Source organism: Chlorocebus sabaeus, chromosome 26 (genome assembly GCF_047675955.1).
Source record: "Chlorocebus sabaeus isolate Y175 chromosome 26, mChlSab1.0.hap1, whole genome shotgun sequence".
NCBI lineage: Eukaryota > Metazoa > Chordata > Mammalia > Primates > Cercopithecidae > Chlorocebus > Chlorocebus sabaeus.
The window spans coordinates 52,984,724-52,994,766 of record NC_132929.1 but is presented as its reverse complement, the minus strand read 5'-3'; positions in this window follow the sequence as shown (position 1 = coordinate 52,994,766).

Sequence of the window (10,043 nt, the reverse complement as noted above, 5' to 3'; positions counted from 1 at the left end):
TGTTCTTAAAGGATCTGAGTCCTTAGTGGTCTTACCTTTATTGAGTCTTGCCTGTACTGGGTCTTGTCTTTGTTGGGTTCTTCTTTTAACATTTTCTACTGGAAATAGAAGAATAAAATGGTGCCCCAGTGGTTCCTACTGTGTTCTAGATAGGGTCTTTCCTGCCCTCATTGTGTAGCAGCAACCCAAATTTCCCCTGTTAATTGGAACTTATCACTCCATCCATTATAACTCCTCATTTCACTGTTGGTTCAGTGGCATGAGGACCCCAAAATAGTCAGGTGGTAGTTTCAACTTCTCACTCAATGGGACCATTATTATGTACCCCCAAGATGAGAGCATACCTCCCTTGGGAACTGTATCAGCTGAGGCAGATGCCTCTCTCTGTGTCCCCTTGGCCCACCTGACTTCACTGGCAGGTGTGATAGAGAGTTTCCTACACAATGACAGCTTTTCCTCATTTCTCCTCTCTTCATGTGGGCTTTCTCTGGTACTCTGCCAAAGGAAAATGCATCACACCCTGTAAATTGGAGTTGGTCGGTATATGCTTTGCCTTCCCATCCTCTTAAAGGAACTGTCCTATTTTTTCAGAGAGTTCTTGCTGAGATTGAGCTTCAGTTGCCCTCAGCAGTCACCTGCTCATCATTACACACCTTATTGGCTTTTCTCCCTTCTCTGACTCATTTTCCTCTTTTCCTGCTTGTGCTTAGTGGGATCACATCCCAGATAAGCTATCTGCACCCACCTTGTCTTAGGACAAGAATCCAAACTAAGACAGGAACCAAGATCTATAAACCATAAGAGTCTCTAGGCATGGAGAAAGGAAAATACACTTTGTCAGTGGGTCATAAGGGATAATCGGTTCCAGAAACTGGATATTTGGGCTGTAAGAGAAATAGCACCATCTGTTGGTCACTGGTCCAAAGCATATACTCCATCCTGTAGGACAGCACTTGATCTCACAGGGTGTTGTCTCACAGGTGGTGCTCTAATTATGGCTTGTAGGCCAGTCCACCAATCTGATGGGTTGCTTGTTCTCAGGTGATGGGGTATGTGATAAAATTAGTGAATTCCAAGAATATGAGCCAGTTTCTCTTGCTTTCAAATGATATCTTTGGAGAGAAGTAACAGTGTATAGGATATCAAGAAAATGAATCACAGCATCATGACATTCTGTAAGTCCACAGATGGTGATGCTGGCAGAACCATTTTGAATAGGGAAAGTTTAAAAAAGTGTCTACTCCAGTGAGGACAAATGTCTACCCCTCCATGACGGAAGAGGTCCAACATAATCAATATGTCCCCTGAATCCCAAGGAATGGTGCATTCAGGAGCTCACTGTTGGCTTCTGTTGTTGGCAGGCAGTGTTTTCTGTCTTGGAGAGGGAATTCCATGTTGTTGATCACATGGATAGCCCCATCCCTGTTGCCATGGTTAGTTACATATGGGCCTACTGAACAGCAACTGGTATAGCTGAATAAAGAAGCTGACCAACATCCACAGAATGGACCTTCTTGCCCATCTGATGATGATGATGATGATGATGATGATGATGATGATTTGAGATGGAGTCTTCCTCTGTTGCCCAGGCTGGAGTGCAGTGGCGCAATCTTGGCTCACTGCAACCTCCGCCTCCTGGGTTCAAGTGATTCTCCTGCCTCAGCCACCCAAGTAGTTGGCACTACAGGCATGTGCCACCACACCCGGCTAATTTTTTGTGTTTTTAATAGAGACAAGGTTTCACCACATTAGAAAGGATAGTCTCGATCTCCTGACCTTGTGATCTGTCTGCATTGGCCTCCCAAAGTGCTAGGATTACAGGCATGAGCCACCGTGCCTGGCCTGCCATCTGATTATTGAGAGCCTATTCAGTGGATGCTGTTTTGTAAGCATTCGTATGGGTCACAAAAATCCTCATACAAAAATCCTGTCTCCTTCCAGGTAAAGTGGACATACTAATATATGCTCAAAGTTTTCTCCACTGAGAGGATTGCCTTTCACCATTTGTTCAGAGACACTTCTCAACAGAATGGTAATACTGCAGTAGTCTGCTTCCAGCTGATGCCAACATATTGTACAGACCCATCTTTAAATCAGCCTTAAGTTTTTTTTCCCCCTCTGATAACTGGTTATAAGAAATTCCTTTTGAGGCCATAAAGTCTGAGCCACCTGCCTATGCAACTTACTTGTGTCCTCCTGATCTTCTAAAGCCTGACCTTTTATATATCACTTTTAATTGACGATGGATTGTTGCTATGTATGCACACCCAATCTTATGGCAGTTCATGATGGCCAGCTCAGATCCCATTGATCTTGATGTCATCAAGACCTAGCCTTTACTAGAATCCAGTGCTCTTCCAGCAGAAAAGAGCACAGCATTGTGTCGAAACTCTGGGATTCTGTGCTTTGGACTCCTATTTTGCCAGGGGATCCATACAGCATCCTTACCTGCCATAGATGCTTTGGGTTTTCTGAATTATTAGGCTTGAGTAGCAAGATAGCTTGTGTAGCACCCTGGACCTGCTACAGAGCCCTTTAATTTTTCTGGGAGAAAAGGGTTATCAGTAAGTTGGTCAGAGAAATACACCCAAATCTGGTATATGTGCCTCTTTCCTAGTGTTAGGATGTGCAAGATACAGAAAGTTGTCTCTCACAAGAAGTTATAGTAGGGATTCTCAATCTCAGTCTTGCTATTTCAGGCTTGATAATTCTTAGTTGTGGGGAGCTATCCTGTGCTTTGCAGGATGTTTATCAGCATCCTTGGCCCCTACCTGCAAGATTCCAGTAGCCACTAATTTGCCCACCCTCAGTTGTGACAACTAAAAATGTTTCTATACATTTCCTGCAAAATGTCCCCTAGTGGACACAATCACCTGGTTGAAAAACACTGCTAAACAGGGAGATGCCAACATTCCTTTCACTGAATTTTTATGTCTCTGGCATGCATGTGCCTTACTAAGGCATCTAGAATATTTGCTGCTTTTTGTTAACCAAGCCAATCAGCATGATGTCATCAATGTGGTGGATCACATGATGATGTTCTATGGGATGTCTAGATGACCAAGGTCTCTGTGGACTAGTCACAGAGTTTGAGAGCTGGCATAGCCCTGGAGTAAGACTGTGAAGGTGAATTGCTGTTTCTGATAGGTAAAAATTTGCTGCTTTCTGATTTTTCCTGCTAATTGATATGAGGGGAAATGATTTTCCAGATCAATAGCTACATACTAGATGTCAGGACTATGTTGATTTGTTCCAGCAACAATACCATATCTAAATTGGAAGCTGCAAGTGAAGCCACCATCTAGTTTTGCCACTAGTCAAACACAGGAATTATGCAGAAGTGTGATGAGAATCCTTACTCTTGTAGCTATCAAATCTTTAAGGGTGGCACTAGTTAATGTCTGCAATTCCCACAGGGATGTGGTATTGTTTTTAGCTTACCATTTTGTTAGAGAAGAGCAGTTCCAGTGGCTTCTACTTGGCTCTACCTAACCATGAGAGTCCTCTCTTCATGGGTCAGGGAGCTGGGGGAAGGATTTTGCCAGTTGACAAGTATGGCTAGTCCAAATAACTTCACAGTGGGTCTACAGAATCTATTGAGCCCTCTGAGTGATGGACTTGATTATAAATTTCATTTTCTACTTGATCACCCAAAGCTCTCAATCTATCCAGGGGTTCTCAAGGATTAGCAAAAACTCAGAGTAGTGTGTAATAATCCTTCAAAACCTAGGTATGCCCCTTTCCTCAGTGCACACTCATCCTGATGATAGCCACAGGTCCTTTTGGGAAAGGCTTGGAGAAATATTTATAGTATACAGTTGTGACAGTGTTGTAGTTTCTTTCCTCAAGGGGACTCAGTTTCTGCTTCAATCCCTGGACCCCAAGTATGTGAAGCAGTTTAGGTCTGGGAACTAAATGAGAGGCTACAATTTCCTTTTGTGACAACTCAAGACAGGTTTCTGCTCACTTGACCTATAGTTCTGCCAGTTGCATATATCAAGTAATACTTCAGCAGGCTGCCCATCTATTGTATTCCTAGGGACCCTGTCATGAGTTAGCAGCCCCACAAATCTCTCAATGTCAAAAGTTTCTGACTGCCTGCTGCCCATTATGGTAATTGTGCCTCCTTGTCTCTGTTGGTTAAGTATTACTACATGATTCCTGCCACAATGCCAACACTCCCGTAGAAATCAGATAATCGTTTCAATCATCCTTAGTCCAGAGAGGACAGCCATTGCAGAACTTTTGAGGATGCCTACACTTCTCTGACTAATGTTTTCTCAATGTCTTAGTGCCCTCTGGGTCCTTCCAGGAAACATAGTCAGGAAGTGGTTGAACAGGTTACACATAACAAATCCACTCCAACTTTCTCATAACCTTGATCCTTTTCTATATGACCCTGTGGTTTGACTTTTTTTTTTTTTTTTTTTTTTAAAAAAAACCCTTTGTGCCGGGCGTGGTGGCTTAGTCCTGTAATCCCAACACGTTGGGAGGCCGAGGTAGGCAGATCTTTAGGTCAGGAGTTTGAGACCAGCCTAGTTAACACAGTGAAACCCTGTCTCTACTAAAAATAAAACAAATTGCTGGGCGTGGTGGCAGGTGCCTGTAATCCCAGCTATTTGGGAGGCTGAGGTAGGAGAATCACTTGAACCTGGGAGGCGGAGGTTGCAGTGAGCCGAGATCGTGCCACTGCACTCCAGCCTAGGCGACAGTGGGAGACTCCGTTTCAAAAAAACAAAACAAAACAAAATGAAAAACAAACCTTTGCTTTTTCCACATTATATGAGATGTTCTGGCATCTCAGCTTAGCTTCATTTAATGTAGGCCACTACTGGATCCTAGTTTCAGTCAGTCACCCAAGCAAACCATTAGAGATGCTTCCATTTGCTTTATTTACTTATTTATTTTTGAGATGGAGTAGCTGGGATTATAGGCATGTGCCACCACACCTGGCTAATTTTTGTATTTTTAGTAGAGATGGGGTTTCAACATGTTGGCCAGGCTGGTCTCGAGCTCCTGACCTCAGGTCATCCACCTACCTTGGCCTCCCAAAGTGCTGGGATTACAGGGGTGAGCCACTGTGCTCCGCCCAGTCACTCAATTTAGCACATTAAAATGAGAACCTCAGGTAAGGACATCCATATTGTAAGTTTAGCCTGGTCTGTTATCATATTCTATCTTTTCTTATAAAACACCCTTAGAATCTACTCCCATAAATGTTTTTCAGGTTACTGCTGGTGAAAATACACGATTTTTTGCAGTGGTTTTGGTGTATAAGTCTATTTTTCTTGGAATAGACCTTACATTTCTCTCCTGAGTCACTAGATTTGACTTTAGAAGTGGGTCTGGGGCTGGGCATGGTATAGTAAACAGTTGAAGATATTTTTTTTTTTGAGACAGAGTCTTGCTCTGTCACCCAGGCTGGAGTGCAGTGACGCCATCTCTGCTCACTGCAAGCTCTACCTCCCAGGTTCATACCATTCTCCTACCTCAGCCTCCCAAGTAGCTGGGATTACAGGTGCCTACCACCACGCCCGGCTAATTTTTTTGTATTTTTTAGTAGAGACGGGATTTCACCATGTTAGTCAGGATGGTCTCGATCTCCTGACCTCGTGATCCGCCCGCCTCAGCCTCCCAAAGTGCTGGGATTACAGGTGTGAGCCACCACGCCTGGCCAAGTGGATTCTTGTTCCTTGCTTTCCAAGAAGTCTAACTATTGAAGTTCATACAAAATGTTTTGTAAGTCCAGAGGAAGAAGCAACCAAGCCTGCTGCCAAAGTGCAGGAAAGGATATCTGGGGCAAGTCCTAGAGGTGGGGAGGAGTTGATCAGGTAGCAAAAAGGAGCAGGGACATTCTAGAGGGACTCAGGTGTGGAAGTCAGGAGGTGGGAAAAGACAGGGCAGCTGAAGAAAAGAGGGTAGTTATACAGTAGTACCCACCTCATATGTTTGTTGTGAGATTAGATGACAAAAGAAACATTATAGTTGGTATAATTTGACCTCTTTCTCTATGCTAAGGCTTTCTAAGTGCTTTCTAAAAATTGATTCATTAATACTCACAAAACCCTTTGAGGTGTATTTTATTGCTCCATTTTAGAGATGATGAATGTGGAGTTTACAGAATTTTAGTAATTTCCTCAAGGTCGCATATTATGTTATCTATCTCCAAATTCAGGGCCTTAAACTGCTGTGGGATCCACTATTCTATACTTTGAGTGCATGGATTTCTTAATATGCATTAAATATAATTCAGGAAAAGTTCATGCTAATATCCATTTAGCATAATGCCTGCCACATAGCAAATGCTTAATAACATTCAATTACTTTTAATTCTTAATATAGCATAATGACTCAAAGAACGGCTTTGGAATCAAATAGACCTAGGTTCAAATTCTGGCCCTACCCCTTCCTAGCACCAGGAAAAGTAAATCTAGGGTCTTTGTTGATTTGTAAAATGGGATATGGCACCTAATTCTCAGGGTTGCTGTCAGACCAAATATATACATATATGTGTGTGCACGTATGTGTGTACATACACACACATATGTATTTTATCTGACAATGCACAAGACGTGTGTGTACACATGCACACACATATATGTCTTGTGCATAGAAAATATTTAGGCAAAGATAGCTATTAATATTATATTAATCCAGTAATAATGAATACTTGGGCAAAGTCAGGTTAGGGAGAGGGAAAAAGAGAGAGGAAGAAGTAAATTCCAGGGCCTGAATGCATTTTACCTTGTCTGGAGGATAGGGTGGTTGAGGGAATGGCCTAAAAATGAGGCTGTATAGGTCAACAAGCCTGATCTTCAGGGCCTCATAGGCCATGTCAAGGAGCCTGGAGGGACAGTGGAGCCAGGCACATAGGATAAGTGTGTCCTCTAGGCCAGGCTAGGTTATGCTGCAGTAACAAATGTCCCCAAGCATCTGAGTGGCTTACAAAAACAAATGCTGTATTAGTCTGTTTTCACACTGCTATAAACAAACACCTAAGGCTGGGTAATTTATAAAGGAAGGAAGTTTAATGGACTCACAGTTCTGCATGGCTGGGGAAGCCTCAGGAAAGTTACAATTATGGTGAAAGGGGAGGAGTCACATCTCATATGGCTGTAGGTGAGAGAGAGATGAATGAGGAGTAAAGGGGGAAGAGGCCCTTTTAAAACCATCAGCTCAAGTGAGAACTCACTGTCATGAGAACAGCACGGGGGAAACCGCTCCCATGATCCCATCACCTCCCACCAGGTCTCTCCCTAGATATGTCGGGATTATGGGGATTATAATTCAAGATTACATTTGGGTGGCGACACAGCCAAACCATAGCAAATGCTACATGTCCACTGGGGATCAGCTGTGGTTCTACTCCATGTCATCTCTAGTATGGAACTTATGCTGATGGAATAGCTTCTTTCTAAAACAAATTGCTTGTGGCAGACAGAAAAGAGACATGGTGAACCCACAACTGGCTCTTAAAACTTCAGCTTGGAACTGACATTCCTGCTTACATTTTATTGGCTGAAGCAAGTTACATGTCTGCCATCAGTGGGGCCAAGGAGCAGCATATCATGGAGGGGAACCAGACTGTTTGGCATATCATTAATAGGAATAGATTTTGTGGCAAAAGAAAATGAGTGGTAACCTGATTAAAAAATTGGCAAAGGATTTCAATAGACATTTCTCTAGTACCATACACAAATGGCCAATAAGCACATGAAAATATGCTATCAGGGAAGTGCAGATCAAAACTACAATGAGATACCACTTCACATCCACTCAGATGGTTGTAATAAAAAAGACAGACAATGATAAATGTTGGAAAAGATGTGGAGAAACTGGAACCCTTATATGCTGCTGGTGGGAGTATAAAATGGTGTAGCTGGTTTGGTAAATCATCTAGCAGTTCCAGAAAAATTTTAAAATACAGTTACTATGTAGCCCAGCAATTCTACTCCTAGGAATATACCCAAAAGAAATGAAAATATATACCCCCACAAAAACTTGTAAATGAATGTGCATAGCAGCATTGTTCATAATAGTCAAAAAGTAGAGATGGTCTGTATGTCCTTCCACTGATGGATAAATAAAAGGTGATTATATATTCTATACAATGGACTATTACTCAGCCTTGAAAAGGAATGAAGTGTTGATGCATGCTACAACGTGGACATACCTTTTTTTTTTTTTTTTTTGAGATGGAGTCTCTCTTTGTCACCCAGGCTGGAGTGCAGTGGTGTGATCTTGGCTCACTGCAAGCTCCACCTTCCGGGTTCACGCCATTCTCCTGTCTCAGCCTCCCAAGTAGCTGAGACTACAGGCGCCCACCACGCCCGGCTAATTTTTTCTATTTTTTAGTCGAGATGGGGTTTCACCTTGTTAGCCAGGATGGTCTCGATCTCCTGACCTTGTGAGCCGCCCACCTTGGCCTCCCAAAGTGCTGGGATTACAGGTGTGAGTCACCGTGCCCGGCAACATACCATGAAAATATGCAAACTGAAAGAAGTCAGTTACAAAATACCACATTTCATGACTCTCTTTATACGAGATGTCCGGAATAGGCAAATCTATGCACACAGAAAGTAGATTAGTGGTTGCCTATGGCTGAGGGAATTGAGGGAAAATGGAGACGTGAGTACTGGGTTTCTTTTTGGGGTGAAGAAAATGCAGTGATGATTGCACAATTCCGTGACTATCCTAAAAACCACTGATTTGTATAATTTAAGTGAGAAAGTTGTATAGTATGTATGTTATATCTCAATAAAGCTGTTTTATATGTATATAAGAAAGAGGAATGGTTTTTGTCATATTTATTTTTATTAACTCGAGTGGAGATGACCAGTAGGTAGTTAACCATGTGGCCTGGATCCCAGGAGCAGGAATCAGGGCCGGGGATACACATTGGGAAATGCAGAGCATAAAGATGCTAATCAAAGTTATGTAAAAGGCAGTGGTCACATAGAGAGTGTGTCCAGTAGGAAAAGATTGAAGGCTTACACCTATTCCTGTGGGATACCAATATTTAAAGTCTGGAAGAAAGAAGAGAGACTTTAAAAGAGATGGAGAGGGAGTGGATAGAGATGGAGAAGTGCTACCAAGAGTGAAAATGGAAGGCAAGGAAAAGTATTTCCAGAAGGAAGGAGTGTCATGAAGAGAAATTAAGTTGGGTAATGATGATAATGTCTATAAGATATACAGTAGGGAAATCCCTATGACTTTTTTTTTCTGAGACAGAGTCTCACTCTCTGGACAGGCTGGAGTGCAGTGGCGCGATCTCAGCTCACTGCAACCTCCGTCTCCCTGGTTCAAGCGATTCTGCTGCCTTAGAATCCTGAGTAGCTGGGATTACAGGCACATGCCACCACACTCAGCTAATTTTTGTATTTTTAGTAGAGACGGGGTTTCACCATGTTGGCCAGGATAGTTTCGATCTCCTGACCTCGTGATCTGCCCGCCTCGGCCTCCCAAAGTGCTGGGATTATAGGCGGGAGCCAGCGGCCCAGCCCAACTTATTTTTCTTTTTTTTTTTTAATTGAGACAGAGTCTCGCTCTGTCACCCAGGCTGGAGTGCAGTGGCATGATCTCGGCTCACTGCAAACCTCTGCTACCCAGGTTCAAGGGATTCTCATGCCTCAGCCTCCCGAGTAGCTGTGACTATAGGTGTGCGCCACCACACCTGGCTATTTTTTTTTTTTTTTTGTATTTTTAGTAAACACGGGGTTTCACCATTTTTGGCCAGGGTGGTCTCGAACTCCTGACCTCGGGTGATCCACCTGCCTCAGCCTCCCAAAGTGCTGGGATTACAGGCCTGAGCCACGGCGGCTGGCCCCTAGTGACTTTGGAAAGAATGGTTTCAGTGGGTTGGTGGGGCAGAAATCAGAGTGCAGTAAGTCCAGACTTGAGTAGTGGTTGAAGAATTGGAGGCACTCTTGTTTAGATAATTGGAGAAATGTATTATAGGAAAGAAAGCAGAGGTTGAAGTGGAGTCTGGTAGGTTGGGTGAGAGATTTAAAGACGGGAGAGACTTCAGGTTGTTTACACGCTTA